This window comes from Panthera tigris, chromosome C1 (genome assembly GCF_018350195.1).
Source record: "Panthera tigris isolate Pti1 chromosome C1, P.tigris_Pti1_mat1.1, whole genome shotgun sequence".
NCBI classification, from domain to species: domain Eukaryota; kingdom Metazoa; phylum Chordata; class Mammalia; order Carnivora; family Felidae; genus Panthera; species Panthera tigris.
The window spans coordinates 98317157-98332665 of NC_056667.1; the positions used below are offsets into that span (position 1 = coordinate 98317157).

Below are 15509 nucleotides of genomic sequence, written 5' to 3' on the forward strand. Positions count from 1 at the left end.
CACTTCCCCTCCCTGTTAGCATCAAGCAAGCAGAACCATCCAGAATTCATATTGTCTCAGGACCAAGGAGGGAGTTGAGCCGAGGGCATCACCCCTTTATAAAGAATACAGAACACACTGGATTATCCCACAAATTCAGGGAAGGGTAGTGAATGTCTCTAAAATATATTGACCTAATTTATATAACTTGGGTGTCTCTAATTTCACCAGAGGTAACCTGTTTTTTGGGATCATATCATTGCTAGTCAACAGGCCACTGCTTTAATCAAGAAGCAAAGGAACCATTGCTGATAGAGACAGTGATTAAAGTCCTTGCAGGACCTCACTCTGGAGAATGGGCCCACTGACCACCACTGGCCAGTACAGCCTCCACTAGAATACTTGTGGTACCAGATGGGAGCTTGGCCTAAGTAATGTTTATGCAGAATATCCCATGGTATGTACTTCATAGTTTAAAGTAAATTAAATACCATAGCAACACCGTGCTTCAGCACAGACACTCAACACATTTCAATGGAATTGAATTAAATTAATACTAATGAAGTCTATAATTAGGAGCCCTTTCAGATATCATCAGAGGGACCCCATTATTAGCAAATAATTCCTTGGGCAAGTACTACTCACCTGATGCTAGATAAGGCCTTGATATGGGTCAAGGAAGGAGAGTGCCATCAGAACCTACGCTCCAGGCCAACAGGATTGGGCGCCCTGGTCACCAGCGTACCTCCCGTGCTGGTGCCCAGTGGCTCACCCCCTTCACAGTGCTTGACTGAAGGCTGAATAGGGAAAGAAGGGAGTCCCAGGGGCTACTACTCCCAAGATAAAGAGTTGGTAGATGCAGGAGAAATGGGATTAAATAGCTTTCCCAGCAAGTGCTGATGATGTTTAAAGCAGCTCTGAAAAAAAAAAGGATGATGGGCTAAGATGGCTTCACCTTACCTGCCTGTCATGTCCCCTTCTAATGACCACTGGGGCACATCTGTGAATCACTGTCTCTCTCGCCATCTGGCTTCATCAGACCGGAACTGTGTGCCTGTCTCCCTCCCCCCCGCCCCGCCCCCCGCCCTTGCTCTCTCTTTTCTCTCCTTATTTTTTCCCGGTCTCTGTCATTTTGTCTCTCTGCACCTGTTTCTCTCTATCCCCACCTCTCTCCATCTCTGCCTTTCTCGTTATTTACCTCCCATTTCTTCCTCTCTGCCTTTTTCTGTGTCTCTATCTCACTGTCTCTGTCTTGCCTTTCTCTTTCTCTGACGTTTCTGTCTCATTCTCTCTGCATGTATGTCCCTGTTTTTCTCTTTGTCTTTCACTCCTCCTTCCCCACCCTGTCTCCCTCCTTCCTGTTACTCACCTGTCCTTTCTCATTCCTGAGATGTATGTATTTGGCTGTATATGCTGCTATGCATCTTGATTGTTATGTCTTCTCATTATAGATTTATAGATGCCTGCTACTTTCCTTCCATGGTAGAGAGGGACACATGAGGTTCCCATCCCATCAGGAGGTCAGTTATCTACCTCAGAGGTGTATCTCAAGGCACAAATATTCTCTGTGCAGACCGTGATCCTTGGTCTCCAGCAGGTGCCCCAAGATGTGTCCAGAATGGCGGGTGGAGGTGGGGTTGTCCAGCTGCACAGTTGGAGATATTGCTGCACTGCTGCTCTGTGGGCACCTCCGGGGGTGGACAGGTTATCCCGCATGGGGACGGGTTATCTTTGGGGCATCCCAGATGCTAAACCGGCTGCTTCCGGCCTGAGTGGGTTCATGATGCTTTGCAAGGGCGGCCGTGGCCTGCCCACTCTGCTGATGGAGGAGTGCACGTGGCATTGCTGGCTGCATAACGAGACAGAGGTCCACGGTCCTCATGGAATCCTCTGCTGCAGTGAGACCATTCCACGCAAAGAGTTTGTGGGTGCAAATGAGTTTTATAAGGTTCGGTGGGTAGAGGAGAGTGAAGAGGCAGGTAACTGTGACTACTTTATTTTGCTCTTATGGGAGAGGCTCTCTCTCTCAGAGACTTTCCCCATGTGCTGCTTCGTTAGTCCTGGCCGTAGCCCTACCTATAGATGAAACAACTGGTGGGCAGAAAGTTGAAGGAATTTGCCCTAAATCACGTATTTAATAAGTCACCGGTCTGGGTTCAATGAGCCCATATTCTTTCCACTACTCCAGTGATTTTCAGGCTTGTTTTTTTCTCAACAGACAGAAGCCTTTAGGTTTAACGTCTTCTCAGTTGGCATTTCAGGATTTAAAATAGCTAGGTACTTTGCTGCTGTCAGTGAAGAGAAGAGAGATCAAGGGCTTCCACACCCCCATGGCCCCCAGCCGCCCTCCGCAGCCCCAGAAGCACTTCCATGCGGAACAGAGGGAGGAGCTTGGCTCTGCCTGGGAAGAGTGGCTGGAGGTATGGGTCGGTGGGTTGGTGGGAATGAAGGTCGGCCAGGTGACTGTGGGACGATGGCGCATGGTGCATACATGTTGGGTGGAAGGCTAAGCAAAATAAATCCTCACCGAGCCTGGGCTGCCCGTCACCTGCTTGGATTTGCCTCTGAGAGAGTGAATTCTAAGGAAGAAGGGCAAACAGTCATAGCGTTTGCATTGTGGCTCGCAAATTAAAAATATCAGAATTCGTGAGCTCAGAGTAGCTGGTGACTCACTCAGTGTCACACTGTAAATGAAGGAGCCGGGCCACAGATTCCTGTGGCCCTTCCACTGTGGCATATGACTGAGGTAGAAGGTAAGAGGGAGGGGGCGCCTGGCTGGCTCAGTCAGTTAAGCTTCTGACTTCAGCTCAGGGCATGATCTCATGGTTTGTGAGTTCGAGCCCCATGTCAGGCTTTGTGCTGACAGCTCAGAGCCTGCATCCTGCTTCAGACTCTGTGTCTCCCTCTTTCTGCCTCTCCCCTGCTCATGCTCTGTCTCTCTCTGTCTCTCAAAAACAAATAAAATGTTAAAAAAAAAAAAAAAAAGGGAAGAGGGGGTCAGCCCACCTGCAAATCTTTCATGAGTTTGCTGTCCCCAAGGTGATCATACAACTCTCAGGATGTTTGTAAACATCTCATGAGGAACCTGGCCAGCGGTTCCCCCCGCCACCAAAAAACATAAAACAATAAATCACACAAGTACTGTCAGAGTAGTAATGATTCAGTTAAGCCTCAGTAATTGTCAAGCCCAAATAAACTTACTGGTTTCCTGATATAACAAAAAATAGCGAAGGAGAATTAAGTCAAACGAGCGGCAGTCTCCCTGCTCCTCGGGGGTCCACCTGCATCTAGACTCAGCGGCCGGCTGCCCTCGTGTGGATGGTACCACACACCTCTCTCCTCCGGCTATATTCAGGCGGACCTGAGAGGACGCTCTCTGCTTTGCATTTTTAGTGCAGATCTCATGTTTTCCCTTTTATTTTGAGGTGCAAATAGAGTGTGCAGACTGCCACCGCTCGGGCCGTGGGCGTCTCGTGTGAACTCCCACACTCTCCTTCTGCCCTGGACATTGGAGCCCCGTGTGGGTGGCGTTCCAAGTCCCGGGGGTGGTTCGAAGAGGGTGCTATGGGCGGCTTCCAGGTTTCTTGCCGCTGCTACCAAAACGACAACAGTCAGCAGAGAAGCAGCAGCAGAGGGAAGAACAGAGAGAACTAGGCTGATGGAGCAGCCGGGGCCACTAGTGGAGGGCAGGATGGCAACCGCAGCCACACCCTCGCCAGCACCCCTTTAGGAGCTGCTGGTCTCTGCGCCCCCAGATGAGGTCATCTTTATTTCAGCGGATGCGGTCCCCAAGCACACCCTCCACTGACTGTCAGCATGCAGTCCATTTTAATGGCCTCTGTAGGCTTTCCTACAGTTGCTCCTCCAAATCTCCAGGGGGGTAGCATTGAAACTGGCACCTGAACTTGTCAGGTGACTTACCCAGTAGTTGATAAATACCCTTAAGATGCAGGTTTGTGGTATATAGATGCTGTATGGCTCTGATGGAAATTATTTGGCGTAAAATAACCAAATTTGGTATTTGGTTTAAAAAAAAACAAGTATAAAGCCTGTTCACCTCTCACCTAATCCCCCTGAAAATGAATACCAGGATGGAGCCTGTAGAGCTCTATCATTTCAGGAGACGGTATTCAAAATACGTACTTTAAAACTCCCACCCGATACCTTATTACATTCAGGTCAGGGCTTACAGAAGTTATTCATGGAAGGTTTGGGGAAGGGTGAATAAAAGGTTACGAAGATGTGATTAACTTGGTATTAATGCAAAAAAGAACCCCTCTAATCTAGGAGCTTTGACTATTTCACAATGAGCTAATAGGCATTGGGGTGAATTTATGTAGCAAATTGCTGTCTGCTGTATTCAAATTATTCCCTGAGCTCTGACTCATTCAGAAAGTACCAAATATCACGGAGACACACAATTATCATGCTTAATTAATGTTTGCAACCGAAAAGAGTAAGGTTGAAATCTTTAATATCATTGTAGATATCGAAGAACTGAAATTGACTGATTATTATCTTGAGATTAATATATTTTCCCCAAGCCATACCCTCGGGTCAAAGGACCGAGTATTAAAACTATTTGAAAAATTCACTACAATAATTGCTTTAGGGGCTAATTTTTTTTTTTTTAATGTCTTGCTTCCTTATGCCTGCACTACTGATTGTTATAGCCTGCACACTTCACCCATTAAGTGGTAATTCAGAGTGACAACTACATTGAAATGAAGCAAGTTAGTTAATCACCATGAAACTGTTCCTGAAATACCCTGGCCAAGTACTCCCGAATCACTGGAGGCCTCTGATTACCGCATTTTCTACTGAAGTGAGATTTTCCTGCAAGAGGCTGTAAATATTTTTATGGGACATACAGGACGGCGGAGGGCTGAAATTTTGTTGGACTTGGTAGCAGAGAATCCAGAATCTTCTACGGAGCCACCGTAACCAGCACTGTGCAGAGCCCTCAGGGATGTCCTGCAGGCGTGTCGGGGAAGCTGCTGACAAGCCGAGAGTCTGGGTAGGGCTACGGCACTTCTAATATGACTTGATTTTCCCTAAAGCGGGACTTCCAGTGACAAAGAGCTCTGTCAGAAAACACATGCCCAGTCTTGTCTGCCCATTCTGGCTAGCCTGCCAGGACTGCTGGGAGAAGAAGGTAGGCTGTGCCACGGTGGTGGGGGGGGGAGGTCTGTTCCCCCTCTGGGGAAGTCCGAGTCGGGGCTCGTGGTGAACACCAAGCTTGTGAACAAGTTCACCTTTCCAAGAGACACAGAAGCCAGGCAAGGGGCTTGGACGCGACTCTGAGACCTGCCACGGCCCCTGCCTGGCTTGCGGGTTCACTGATGGTCTGTGGGTTGTTCACGGCAGCATTCTTACCCCCCGCAGACCCTCCACACTTCTCTCAGTGCAGGTATTTGTGGACCGCTCACAGTGCTCGCCCAAAGCAGGCTTTGGGAAGCGTGTTTCAATGGAACAGACTTTGCCTTCCTAGGCAGAAAACTGCCATCGTTTGGGAATTTTTTTTTCCTCCATAGTTTTCTTTCTCATTAATGTAGAGGCTAACGATAAAGCCAAAGTATTCTCTATGTCCTCTAGGAGACCCCTCTGATTCCAGATCTCCCTCTCCCTTCCTGTCACGAGAGCGCCACTCAGTGGCCCCTGGGTGACTGGTAAGGCCGTTCCTGCCCTGCCTGTCCATAAATGCACAACTCAATCCTTGAAGTCGTGACATCAAGATATTGTATATGAAGATGCCTGTAACCCACATCATTCACTCTTGTTGCATGAATAATTCAGCATATATTTAATTAGTGCTGGTCCTGACAGGTAAGCACTTAGACGCAAATAGGGCTGTAAGAAGCTCACGGCATCCTACGCGAGAGACAAGGAAATGTGTAATTCACCAAACATCATACTTGAAGCCAAAGTAGGGAGGGAGATGGACCCACTCGGTGGATCAGGCAGGGCCGTGGAGGGTGAACAGGAGTGCACCAGGGACGAGGGGGGCTGGGGTGAGCGGAGGAGGGCTGTACTGGGGGGGCGGCAATCAGTTCCTGGAGGTGCCAGGCTTCACGCAAATTCGAGTGATGAACGTATGTTTCCCTGTGGGGAGCCGTGCCCTCCATGGGCCCTGCAGGGCAGCGGGTCTGTATTATTCACATGTGAGTGAGGGATTATTCGTTTTCACCGCTGAGGGCCAAGACAAGGACAGGCACGCACAGCCTCCTTAGGGAAGGGAAATGACCCCCTGCTTGGAAGAGCTTAGGCTAAAGGATTTTTGTTTACATAATGTGTTGTCCCTTCCATTAGAGTCATCTGTGGCTACAGCATGTTTCTCAACCCTCATTCCGTGGAATGTCACCCTACAATAGAAGGGGGAGGAGCGGGCAGTTCAGATCACAGGAAAAAAAACCGAAGCAGAGACAAGACAAATTTGTGACATTGACAGAGCCGGTGAGAAGTTGCCCAGGGCAGAGGCTGGGTGTGTGACTCAGTTCTCAGAGTTAAGAGGGTCTCTTCTTGCTTATTCGTCTCCTGATAGCCCTGACCGATTTTTGGAAGCATTTTATAATCTGTGTTCTAGTGCTGTACGGAGGGGTGAGGTAGCATGGGGCTGTTCAGCAGAGGGAAGAAGCAAGCTAGCGAAAAAGCTCGTTGTGTCATGTGGGTATATGAGGATGTCAAAGAGTACATGATAAAAGTTCATTTAAAAATACAGAAATTGGGGGGCACCTGGGTGCCTCCGTCGGTTCAGCGTCCGACTCTTGGTTTTGGCTCAGGTCATGAATCTCACAGTTCATGAGTTTGAGCACCGCATCAGGCTCTAGGCTGCCAGCGTGGAGCCTGCTTGGGATTCTCTCTCTCCCTCTCTCTCTGCCCCTCCCCTGCTTGCGCATGCGCTCTCTCCTCTCTCTTTCACCCAAAATAAATAAAAAATAAACTTAAAAAATGTATAGAAATTTGGGGGCACCTGGCTGGCTTGATCAGTGGTGCATGCAACTTTTGATCTTGGAGTTTGGGGTTCGAGCCCCACATTGGGTATAGAGATTACTTAAAAAGTGTAAAGTATTTAAAAAATATACAGACATTTTAAGTATTTGTATTTAAAACATGCACCATGGAATGAGATAAATCCCTCCCCTGCCCACCCTCGAAAACACTTTGGAAGTTGATTGATTTATTTTTTTTAAGATTTATTTATTTTTGAGAGAGAGCCCAAGCAGTGTAAGGGTAGAGAGAGAGGGTGGGGGGACAGAAGATCCGAAGCAGCCTCTGTGCTTACAGCAGTGAGCTCAACATGGGGCTCGAACTCACAAGCCTTGAGATCATGACCTGAGCCGAAGTCAGACGCTTAACCGACTGAGCCACCCAGGTGCCCCTGGAGGTTGATTTTTAAGTATGTTATTCTGTTCTCCTCACTCTGAGCCTTCTCATGTTCCTCACACCCGTGGGTCATGTGACCTTAACTTCATATCTGACACAGGACCTTCCTTTTCTCCCTTTGCCCTCTCCTTTCCAGGAGCCCCTGATTCTGTTACCCTGAGCCACAAAAACCTACATGTTTCTAGTGTTGGTTCTAATATCGTTGATTTTTTTTTCATAGCTTCCTGGATGGAACACATGCATGTGGTTAAGAAATAGAAACTCTTTCCCTGGTATATGGGAATTTCTGTGCTTGGGATTTAACACACTTAAATATAGTGTTATTTCATTGATTTAGCCCCACAGTTGTCCTACTTAACTAATTCGAGTACATAGTACTCAAAGAAGGAGGTTTTGAGACTGATGTCAGCATCAGGTGCAGTCCCCAAGGCTTACTCTAGTGTGATCATGTTTGAGCTGCAGCTGCATCATCCATCAAATGGGAATAATTAATAATAATAATAATAAATACCCAATTCTAAAAGGTGGTTGTTGGGATTAGGGGAGAGTATTATGCAAAAGTTGGTTGGTTGTTAATTATCCGGTTATAAGGTGCTGTGCCTTTCCATTTGATATATCTTTGATACGCAGTTGTCATTACTTGGACATTGATTTTACTTTTAGGATTGTATAAGCATGCAGTCCATTTTGAAGCAATAATTAATTTTTTTAGATTATCCTATTTCTGCCGTGTCAGAAAAAAGGACTGAATTGACTTGTGACATTTCCAGAAAGCTTAAGGTCGATGATTTCAAGGGAGATGCTAAAAATACATTTTGGTACTTCTTTTAAAACTCATCTTCTCTCTAGGCACACCTGGGTGGCTCAGTTGGTTGAGTGTCCAGCTCTTGATTTCGGCTCAGGTCATGATCTCACGGTTCGTGAGTTTGAGCCCCGCGTCGGGCTCCACGCTGGGCATGGAGGCTGCTTGGGATTCTCTCTCTCCCTTTTCCTTTCCCCCTCCTCACTATGTAAAGTAGAAAATTGTTTAAAAAGTCATCTTCCAGCTTCACTCAATCTGTGATTGATCTCTTGGTGTCATATAATAGCTGTTTATGGATGGCTCAACCCAAATCTCTGTTTCCATCTTGAATCCATTTTCTTCTCTGAGGCCCCCACCCCATCCTGGCTGGCTTGGATCACCATAATGACCTTTGATGGGTCTATTCCAATCTCTGTGTTACAGCTAAAACACCTTTTCTTGACACACATAATACTTTATCCCTTTACAAGAAGTGACATCTTCTTCTAAGCCTCTAAGCAATAAGAATCCAGATATTAAAAATCTTCCTGGATCCTTCCCTGCTACCCAGTCAATAGTCAACACTCTTCACTTCTGCTTGCTTGCCTTTTTTTCATCCTTAAGAGCTGGATGGCTCTGCATGGCACCTGGCTCTGTACCACGCCAGTATTCACCATATTTATGTTCCTTTCACCTTTTATGTCTGAGGCACCTGCTGCTGGTGTCTGATTTTCCCTCCGGGCTACTTTCTTTAGATGGGTGAATGATTTTGCCCACATTTTTAGTGCTAACCCCCTCAAATCCTTTTTCAAAATACAGTATAATAAATGCCCAGCTGATGAACTCAATGATTTTGGTAAGCATATGAACAAAAATACAGATGTTGGTTATAAGACGGAAATAGATTTATCTAGGTCATCCTGAAAGACTGAAAATATTTTGTCTTTCTCTTCTTTCTTGTCTGTTAATGTATGGGGAAAGAAGATTTCCAGGTTTTTCAACTTGTGAGTGGCTTTTCAGTTTGAAATGAATTGTACAAAAAAGAACATTCTAGCTTTGGAATTTGACTTGTTGCTTAAAATAATAAGAGAGTCATCCCTCCAGTACTCTCTAGCCAGTTAAGGATTTGAGTGACTTATACATTTATACATGTATGCCTCATAAAAAACACTCTTTGAGAATATAATGGTTGCCATATTTAGGTTTATTATAGTTTAGTTTGCAATGACCTGGTGATATCCTGGTTTGGATTTTACCTTGGTTTAAGTATTGGCCAAAGGGATAAGAAAACATGCTAGCAATTGAGTCGAGTCTGGTGAGTGACCTCTTTCCAAAACCTTACACCAGTACAATCTTCTTGAATACTATAGGGATCACAGTCCTAGTGTGTCTTGTCTGAGCTTTGACAAAACAGAACTCTTTAGATCACATAGTAGGTATGTGATAAAGTATATTTGAAAAGTTTTAAAAGTTGGAAACAAAACAAACCAAAATCTCATGTGTTAGGGAGTGGTGCATATGGAAAGCTGGTTGTAAACACATTGTCCTAAGTCCCTGAATTGACATTTCTAAATCAACCATGCCCAGTTTACCTAGATCTGTCAAGGAATTTTCCTGGGTTTCAGTTTTGTATGCTTTAATTTGCTTTTTTTTTTTTTAATTTTTGAAGTTTTGTTTTTTTTTTTTACATTGGCTTATTTTGAGAGAGAGAGACAGAGCACAAGCAGGGGAGGGGCAGAAAAAGAAACAGAGAGAGACACAGAAAAAAAACCCAAGCAGGCTCCATGGTGTCAGCGCAGAGCCCAATGTGGGGCTCGATCCCACAAACCATGAGATCATGACCTGAGCTGAAACCAACAGCTGGATGCTCAACCGACTAGGCCACCCAGGCACCCATAATTTGCTTTTTTTTTTTTTTTTTATAATTTGACAATGCCTTTAGGTTTCTTTTTATCCATTCCTGAACGTATTACAGGAGAACTAAGGAAGTGCATTACCCCAACCAGCATTGACATGAAGAAGAATTACTGGAAATTACTTTCACACATGAAACTGACAATCAGAATTTGGAATTTGCTGGTCACCCATCTTGTGGGCTACTTCATCCCAAAACTGTCATCCAAGCTGACAGCTTTCCAGTTGTTGGAAGAATGGCCTTCTTGGTGGATTTGAGTTCTACAAATGTGATCAACAGAACAGTTGATTATTGAGAAGGCAGATTAGCCACTTCTTAATTAAGCACAAAACAGATCAGTATGAGCTTCAACATCTTGGCCAAAGAAACAGACTAGTAAAAATCGAAGTATGGGATAATCAGGACCAAAGGTGAAGACCACATTTTAAAGGCATAAAAACACCAAAGCAAATACCAACAACTTAAAAAATATGAAAAGAAGTTGTTTGAACTTCAGGATATTAAAAATCAATACAATGAGGTCTTGTTTATTGGCCATTGTAGAAGGGATATCCCTGTGACAAATATGGTCCTTTCTTTTCTAGGCCAACAGGATATGTAATATTGGATTTCTTTTTCAACCTAGAAAAATGTCACCATAGACATTCCTCATGAATTGAAAATTCTACAGTAGAACTATCTGTAATCCAAAATAACTAATTTGTTTTACAAAATAGTGCTTATCCTTCAGCTTCCAGAACTCTTTCATGTGAACTTTACAATGTATTTTACCCTTTACAGATCCTTAAATCAGAGCTTCTTACTATGATTGAATCTCTTTTGCTGATTCAGGCCATACTGAGTCACTCTACAGTTAGTGTAGAGTGTGGTGACTGGGGTCTTGAAGAGCTTCAAGAATGTTTGGAGCAAGGTACTGGGGGAAGTGAGTTGGAAGAGAAGGGGGTAGAAGGAGAGTGAGTAAGATGTTCAAAGTCAAGGTTTTAGAGGTGATGCAGCTATAAAAGATGACTAGGTCTAGGATGGGGGTTCTTAACCTGATTGCCTAGGAGAATCATCTGGAGAACTTAAAAAATATGCCAATGCCTGGGCCCTACCCCAGTGTTCTCAGGGACCTAGGCTCCTTCAGCTTTTGACTTCACCATCCTTAATTTGTGGCCCTCTTCATCATGGCCTCAGATAGAGCCCCAGCTTCCCTATGGACATTCTGAGTAGTGGGATAGAAAGGAAGAAGGGGCAAAGGGTAAATCACCCATCTCCTAAGACAAAGTCCTGGAAGTTGCCACATGGTGCTTCTGTTTGCATTCATTGTGCAGAACTTGGTAACGTGTCATACCTAATTGTGAGAGAGGTTGGGACATTAGTCTTCAATCTGGGTAGCCATATGCCCAGTAAACATGCTATTACTATGGAACAGAGGGAGAGTGGCTACTGTTCAAAACAAGCTAGCATCTCTGTCAGCTCTAGAAGGGTAGTGGATTACGCCCTCTGGTAATGTGATCTTCAGGTGAGTTGATGATTTTGAAGTTTGGTCATCTTCTCCCATCCCAGGCTCTCAGGTCCATGGGTGGAAAAGGAAAAGCAGGCTCCAGTTGAGAGGGATCCGGTTCACTGAGTGATTTCTGCAGGGGACCACCAAGCTTCAGTCAGGGCAAGAATGGGAAGTACAGGGAAGTTAATGATGTAGGGGATTTTTCTGGTCAGGACATTTATTTCTCTACCCACAATCCCCCTATGCCTGCTTTTCTCCTTAAACAGCATATATTCCAGTATTATACTAATCACTCTTTTGTGAATCCCTCAGTGCCCTGGTGCTTCTCTCTCTTTGTAATTCTCCTGAGAAGTCCCCGACTCTGTGTAAGCTTAACTCCCAACATCCTCCTCACAAACTCGGTAACTACACACCTCAAGTGTATATTCACCATGGCGTGGCAGTCTCCTGCAACATTTCCCTTGAAAGGGTCACGTCCCTTTCCTCAGAGGAGTCCGTCATAGTCCTCCTGAAACTTGAAATGCCCCTTTCCCCCACTTCTACTCTCCTTCAGCTAGTGGCCTCACTTGATATTTCACTGAAAAAGAAATGAAGCAATCAGGCAGGGGTTTCTTCACTGCCTGCTTCTGAGTCCACATTCTGCCTTTCCTCTCTGGCTCCCTTTACCGCGACATCTCCCGGCTTCTGTGAGCGGTTAACCTCTCCGCTCTGTACCCTCAAGCCCATCCCTTCTTACTTTTCCAGATATTTTTCTTCTGCAGGGATATCTGCTCTGCTGACTCACTCTCATCAGGATGCACCCATGTTAAAAGAAAACAAGCCAATAATCTGTCCCACATACCTGTCCCCACACTGTCCCATTTCTTGCTTCCTCTTCACAGCCAAAACTTCTGGAAGCCATTCTGTACAGAACTGCTGCCAGCAATTCCTCGTCCTCCTCCAGTCTGGCTTCCATTCACTCTTCACCGCAATTGCTATTTTGAAGTGTCCATTTGTTTCTAAATATAACCGCATGTCCCTGTGCTTATCTCACCTGACCTCTAAAGCAGCATTCCACGCGCTTGACCACCCCTTCCTCCCCACATCCAATTTCTTCTTGTAGCGTTTCCGACACCACATCCCGCCCTGTTTTCTTGCTACGTCTCTGAGTCCTACTTGTGAGTTTGCTATAATGGGCATTCTTCTCGGCCTCTGAACATGGGGGTGTCCTCGGCCCCAGTCCTGAGCCTCTTCCTTCTCTATAGGTTCTTAAACCCTCTTAAACCCTCATAACCTCTCCCTGGAGCTCCAGACTCGTGTCCAGATTTCTGCTCGGCATCGCCACTTGGATGTTTTATAGGCATCCCAACCTCAGCAAGTCCAAACAGAGTTCTTTCTTTCCCGCCACATACCTGGTCCCCGCTTGCCACCTTCTCCACCTCCATAAAGGTCATCCACAGAGTGGCCAAAGGTAACGACTTAGGTGAAGCCCTTGATTCTCCGTCCCCCACCCTGTGTCATCCATCAGGAAGGTCTGCCACTTCTGCCTTCAGAATCCATCACAAGTCCTTGTAATTCTCCATCCCCATCGCTTCTGCCCTCATCCAGGCCACCATGGTCTCCTGAGCTAATGCACTAGCCTCCCCACTCCCACTTTTCTCTGTTGTAATGCATTCTCTAAGAGTGATCCTTGGAAACAGAATTCCAGTAATCCAACACCTTCCCTTTGCACTAGAGTAATCCGGCTCCTTCCGTGGCCCAGGGCCCTGTGTGGTCTGACACCCATGCACCTGTCTGGCCTCATCATAGCACCTGCTGGAGGTGCACTGGTGGACCTTCACCTTAGGGTAGGGGCACTTCTTCTCATGTTCCCTGAACAGCTTTCCAGAGTGGTCACTTCTCATCATTCAGGTCCAAACATCACCTCCCTAGAGAAGCCTTTCCTGATTACCTGATGTGAAGAGCTGCCCTCCTAGTCTATCCCTGTGTGTTTATTCCACTGGCACTGACCGTCCATTTGGGAAGGGACCATGTCCAACTTACTCACATCTGTGTTCCCAGTGTTTAGTGTAGTTGTCAACCTTCAGTAGAAACTAATCAAATATTTGTTGAATACCCGAACGGAAACCTGTCTAGAACATATCGCAGATACTTGTCACACCGCTTCCTTCCCTCTTATTTGAATCATGACTGCCACCAGGAGCAGTAATTCCTGATTACTTTTTCTAAAACCAGTGACACCCTAGTCTGCGATCTCTCATCCACAAGGGCCTGGGAAAACCAGTTCACTAACCTCGTTAAGAGCTGCATCTGAAGAACCGGGGAATTCAGAAGTTGAGTCCAGCATTAGTGAGGAGGCGTTACCCTTGTTTATTTTCCAGGGAATGTTATTGTCATCACTGCTATGAATTTTGTTATTGCTGCTGCACAGAGATGTCCAGAAGCTGTGTGGTGAAGAACTTCACCATCGCCATACAAGAAGAGAGAAGTCAGATGTGCTCTGAGCCTTGAGGACTGCTTGTCAGAGCGTGGGAAGGGAGGTCCAAGAGGCAAAGGGATAGCCGAGGGGAGCTCCTCCTTGCGTGTTGGGGCTCTTCCTAAGCCTGTCTTCGGGGACTCCAGGAGAGGGGGCGGCGAAGGGGAGAGAGAAGCATTTCCTGCTTCTCTGTCTCTGTGATGCAGGTTCACTTTTACCTCTATAACCAAACATCACCTTACACAGCAGCCGACAGGGTTTCATGTAATAGCATTTTAAGCAGGGGTGATTGCCTTCTCTTTAAGTTCATAAGTTTCCCTAGACAACAAGATAATAGTACTCAAGGTTTTTTTTTTTTTTTATTATTGTGGTAAAATAACATAAAATGTTAACACTTCAGCCGTTTTGAGGGTGCAGTGGTGTTAAGTATACACATGTCATGCAACCTTCACCGCCGTCCATCTCGAGAACTTTTCTATCGTCCCAAACTGAAAACCTGTTCCCATTAAACAGTAACTCCCCATTCGCCCGGCCCCTGGCAACCCTTATTTGACTTTCCGTCTCTGGCTTTGACTACTCCAGGTGAAGGAAAAACCTTCCCCCTGTGCCTCCTTTACTGTCAACTACTTCACCATGGACCCTTCTGGCCGCCAGATGCGTGAGGTAGGGTTTGTGGGGGCAGGTGAGCCAGGTTCCCACATCACACAGCTCCACCTCACCGGCTGGATGTCCTACAACTTGACTCAGTTCTGACACCGTCCACCTGGAGGTAGCATCAGATTCCACTGATTCCCACTGATTCCACAAGGCTCACCCTGCCTCTACCTTCAGACACCAGATGCGAGTCCGCTTCGTTTCCTGGGCTTCTGGTCCACTGGAAATCAGAGGTCCCTGCAGTGTCCTCCTCGGGAGAGATTAATTTGCCAGAGCGGCTCACGGAACTCAGGGAGACATCTTACCAGATCACTGGTTTATTCCAAGGGATATAACTCGGGAACCGCCTGACGGAAGAGATGCCCGGGACAAGGCGGTGGGAAGGGGCGCAGGCTCCCGTGCCCTCCCAGGGCACCACTCTCCCAGCTCCTCCACGTGTTCACCAGCTGAGAAGCTTTTCGAACCCCTGTCCCTTTGGGTTTTTAGGGAGGTCTCGTTATGTAGGCGTAACTGATTAAATTATTGGCCGTTGGCAGTTCCAGTCCCTCACCCCCTCCCGGAGGCGGGGGTGGGAGATAGGGGAGGGTTCCCCTGGCAACGAGCCCCCAACCAGGAGCTTTCCAAAAGTGATCTTATTAAACTCAGGTGTGGTTGAAAGAGGCTGTTAAAACAACAAAGGACACCCATTTCTCCTTCATTGCTCTGAAATTATTTCAGGAACTGGGAACAAAACTACTAAATATTTCTGTAGGAAATTACAAGGGTTTTTAGGAACTGTGTGCTAGGAATAGGGGACGAAGACCAAATATATGTTTCTTACCATAAATCACAATATTACAGGCATAAAGAAGTT

At 46.2% G+C, this 15509-nt stretch overlaps 1 protein-coding gene across 1 annotated transcript in view; it reads left to right on the forward strand.

Moving 5' to 3' along the window:
* SLC22A15 (solute carrier family 22 member 15) overlaps positions 1–15509 on the forward strand; it is an 80854-nt gene that overhangs the window by 25003 nt on the left and 40342 nt on the right. The window lies entirely within an intron of this gene.